At 38.9% G+C, this 4,885-nt stretch overlaps 1 pseudogene; it reads left to right on the top strand.

The window, feature by feature from the left end:
* Positions 1 to 265: 265 nt before the first annotated feature.
* Positions 266 to 519, top strand: LOC121817431 (small EDRK-rich factor 2-like; annotated as a pseudogene).
* Positions 520 to 4,885: the final 4,366 nt, after the last annotated feature.

Here is a 4,885-nt window from a genome sequence, read left to right as displayed (position 1 = left end):
TTCCATTGTATGAATTAATCACTATTTCCTGAATGATACTGCTATCAACATTTTGCATATATGTCTTTTTGTGGACATATGTATATGCTTTAATTCCTCTTGCCTATATACCTATCCTAAGAGTGAGACTGTTAGGTCTTATGGTAATTGTATGTGTAACTATAAGAAACTGACAGGCCTGCAATGCCATACTGAATGAAGGGATGCAATGGAGGCAGGCCTGAGCTGCTGCTGTGGCCACGTAGAGCTCACCTGTCAGAAGAATATGAAAAACCTGAGTGACAGGGTTAAGGGAAAGCCCCGAGATGCGGGCTTTCTGCTGCCACTGGCAAACAAAGGGACTCAGAGATCATGTAGCAGAAGCAAAAAAAGGCAAACAAGAGGGAGGAACCCAAGTTGTGGCTTCGTGTCCAGCCCTTTTGCCCTCTGCTTGTGTGCCTGGAGGCAGTCCCACAACATGGGTGTTTTCTCCTGGAGAGTTCACAGATCCCAGCATCTATGGCAGCCTGTTTGCCCTGAGTCTGCAAGGGTCCCTTTTGTGTTTCTTCCCCTCAGGTACCCTCTCTCTAACTGGGTCACTCCTGGGGGTGAGGGGGTTACCCCTTCTCAGTGATTTTTATCCTTGTGGGGCTCACCCCAAATTATTAAAAGTAGCTTTGTAACTCAAAAAGAAACTGACACATTATTTTCCAAAATGGCCATACTTTTTCACATTCAGCAATATATGAGACTTCCAGTTGTTCCACATCCTTGTCAGCACTTGGGACTCAGTCTTCCTAATCTTAGCTATATGGGTATGAGATACCCATTAAAGTATCTCAACTATAATGGGTTTTAATTTGTGTCTCCTGATTAACCATGATATTGGGCATATTTCTGTGTGTTTATTCACCATTCATATATTTTCTCTGGTGAATCATCTGTCAATTTTTTTATCAACTAGTTTATCATCTTATTATTGAGTTGTAAGAGTTCTTTATACATTCTGGATACAGATATGTTTTGGAAATATTTTCTTCCACTTTATGACTATTCTCTTCACTGAAAGAGAATAGAATATCTTTCAAAGAATAGAATAAAATCAAGAAATCTTTAGAATCTTTTTAAATTTTAAACAGTAAGAGTCTGATCAATGTCCTCATTGAATGCATTAGTTTCATTTGTTTTTTGTATAGTTCTGAATAGAATTTTTCTAAATAAGATAAACTGGTTGGCACAACAAAATTGTACATATCCCCTATATAATATTTCATGTTATTTTATAAGCTTCTAATCTCTGGAATAATTCTTAATTTTTCTTTATATACATATGTTTCACTGGTTGTATAGATCTTCATGACCCAAGTATTTTAAAGCTTTAATTCTGGTTTTTAACTCTATGTCTCAGTTAATTTTTATGTCTGGTGTAAGATCTTCATGACCCAGATAATCACGATGGTGTGCTCACTCACCTAGAGCCAAACATCCTGGAATGTGAAGTTAAGCGGGCCTTAGAAAGCATCACTATGAACAAAGCTAGTGGAGGTGATGGAATTCCAGTTGAGCTATTTCAAATCCTGAAAGATGATGCAGTGAAAGTGCTGCACTCAATATGCCAGCAAATTTGGAAAACTCAGCAGTGGCCACAGGACTGGAAAAGGTCAGTTTTCATTCCAATCCCAAAGAAAGGTAATGCCAAAGAATGCTCAAACTACTGCACTATTGCACTCATCTCAATGGCACCCCACTCCAGTACTCTTGCCTGGAAAATCCCATGGGAGGAGCCTGGTAGGCTGCAGTCCATGGGGTTGCTAAGAGTCGGACATGACTGAGCGACTTCACTTTCACTTTTCACTTTCATGCATTGGAGAAGAAAATGGCAACCCACTCCAGTATTCTTGCCTAAAGAATCCCAGGGATGGGGGAGCCTGCTGGGCTGCCGTCTATGGGGTAGCACAGAGTCAGACATGACTGAAGCGACTTAGCAGCAGCAGCAGCAGCACATGTTAGTAAAGCAATGCTCAAAATTCACCAAGCCAGGCTTTAGCAATATGTGAACCATGAACTTCCTGATGTTCAAGCTGCTTTTAGAAAAGGCAGAGGAACCAGGGATCAAATTGCTAACATCTGCTGGATCATCGAAAAACAAGAGAGTTCCAGAAAAAATATCTATTTCTGCTTTATTTTTGACTATCCCAAAGCTTTTGACTGTGTGGATCACAATAAACTGGAAAATTCTGAAAGAGATGGGAATACCAGACCACCTTACCTGTCTCTTGAGAAATCTGTATGCAGGTCAGGAAGTAACAGTTAGAACTGGACATAGAGCAACAGACTGGTTCCAAATAAGAAAAGGAGTACATCAAGGCTGTATATTGTCACCTTGCTTATTTAACTTATATGCAGAGTACATCATGAGAAACACTGGGCTGGAAGAAGCACAAACTGGAATCAAGATTGCTGGGAGAAATATCAATAACCTCAGATATGCAGATGATACCATCCTTATAGCAGAAAGTGAAGAGGAACTAAAGAGCCTCTTGATGAAGGTGAAAGAGGAGAGTAAAAAGTTGGGTTAAAGCTCAACGTTCAGAAAACGAAGATCATGGCATCCGGTCCCATCACTTCATGGGAAATAGATGGGGAAACAGTGGAAACAGTGTCAGACTTTATTTTCTTGGATTCCAAAATCACTGTAGATGGTGATTGCAGCCATGAAATTAAAAGGCACTTATTCCTTGGAAGGAAAGTTATGACCAACCTAGGGAGCATATTAAAAAGCAGAGATATTACTTTGCCAACAAAGGTCCGTTTAGTCAAGGCTATGGTTTTTCCAGCAGTTATGTATGGATGTGAGAGTTGGACTGTGAAGAAAGCAGAGTGCCAAGGAATTGATGCTTTTGAACTGTGGTCCTGGAGAAGCCTCTTGCAAGTTCCTTGGAGTGCAAGGAGATCCAACCAGTCCTTCCTAAAGGAGACCAGTCCTGGGTGTTCATTGGAAGCACTGATGCTAAAGCTGAAACTCCAATACTTTGGCCACCTCATGTGAAGCATTGATTCACTGGAAAAGACCCTGATGCTGGGAGGGATTGGGAGCAGGAGGAGAAGGGAACGACAGAGGATGAGATGGTTGGATGGCATCACCGACTCAATGCACGTGAGTTTGGGTGAATTCCAGGAGTTGGTGATGGACAGGGAGGCCTGGGGTGCTGTGATTCATGGGGTCACAAAGAGTGAGACACGACTGAAAGACTGAACTAAACTGAACTGAAGCAATAGTTGAGGTTCTCTTCTTGTTATATGGCTATCCGGTTATTGCAGAGCCACTTGTTGAAAAGACTGTCCTTTCCCTCATTTCATTATCTTTAAGTATTTTATTTTTATACTATTGTAAGGGATTTGTGAATTTCAATTTCCAATTGTTTAAAGCTTATGTAGACAAAACTTCAGTTTGGAAAATAGACGAAGCCTACCTAAAAAGCCCTAGCTTTTTTTTTTTTTTTTTTTTAAGCAATTTAAGCAAAACTCTAGTCTATTTTCCAAACTTCAATTAATCCTTTTTAAATTCATTAGAATTTTTAATTATAAAAGTAATACATGTTAATTATGACAGATCAAAAATAGCAAAACTGAATAAAGAAAATAATCTTTCTCTATCTCACCCTTAATCCTTCTCTGAAGTAACCAGTTGTTAACACATGTTTCTCATGCTTCCACAGTTCAAGCAAATAGTTTTCAGTGCCTGGGTGTGGGGGTCTGATGTTGTCAATAGTAAGAGAAAATGTCAAATTAACCTTTTCCCTATGTGGAAAAAAAAAGACTTTTTAAAATCTGCCCTCTAAATAAACCTAAATTTCTTTAAATTTCCTCTATTAAAAACTACAAACATATTGCAATATAACCAAAATACAGAATAACCACTAAATAATAGAATGCACAGTACAAATATGATGAAGCCATCCAGATACCAATTATATAACAACTTCAGCTCTCTAATCACTGTAAAGACTTAGAGCAAAAAGTACTTTCTGACCCAGTTTAGCATTCAGCATTTTGTTCTTTGGACAGCCAGTCTCTCAAACATCAGTTTTTGCTCATGGCTTACACAACCACTCTTATAAATTTGCTTCTTTCAAGCCCATAGGAGATTAGAGGCAGCAAATTAAAGGTCAGGAAAGGAAATATAGAGAGTAAGAGCAAAAATAAGAGTAATATCAAAAACAGCTAAAGAGAACAAGTATAATCTGTAAGTTATTTTACCCTGAAACCAGCTGACATATATCCATTCATAATGACTACATTCACCAGTTTGGAAATGGAAGGGACCTTGAAATTTATCTAATTCAATGTGTTTATTAACAATGAAGTAAATCAAGGCCTAAAGAGATTAATTGACATGTTGCTCAACTGAAGTGGTCTGTCTCTGTCTCTCTCTTACACCCTCCTCCCCCCACACACACTTACTTACTGATTAAGGGGGATTGAGAACCTTAGTCCTACTTCACTACTCTAGCAATTAAGTTTGAATGACCCATAGAAGATTATCTTTTTTGAAGTATATTTCTGTATCTTAAACAAGGGATCTGATTATTTTTGAAAAAGAAGCCTCCAATTTGGGCAAAATTTTAAATAGCTTTGTGTTTATCAAGAAAGATACAGGGGGTGGTCCTAAGATGGTGGAGGAATAGGATGGGGAGACCACTTTGTTCCCCACAAATTCATCGAAAGAACATTTGAATGCTGAGAAAATTCCACAAAACTACTTCTGAATGCCGGCAGAGGACATCAGGCACTCAGAAAAGCAGTCCATTGTCTTCGAAAGGAGGTAGGAAAAAATATAAAAGATAAAAAGAGAGACAAGAAAGGTAGGGACGGAGCTCCGTCCCAGGAAGGGAGTCTTAAAAAG

The sequence above is a fragment of the Ovis aries genome, chromosome 20 (assembly GCF_016772045.2).
Source record: "Ovis aries strain OAR_USU_Benz2616 breed Rambouillet chromosome 20, ARS-UI_Ramb_v3.0, whole genome shotgun sequence".
Lineage (NCBI taxonomy): Eukaryota > Metazoa > Chordata > Mammalia > Artiodactyla > Bovidae > Ovis > Ovis aries.
The sequence above is the reverse complement of the archived record's forward strand: the minus strand, read 5'-3'. Positions and strand labels throughout refer to the sequence as shown.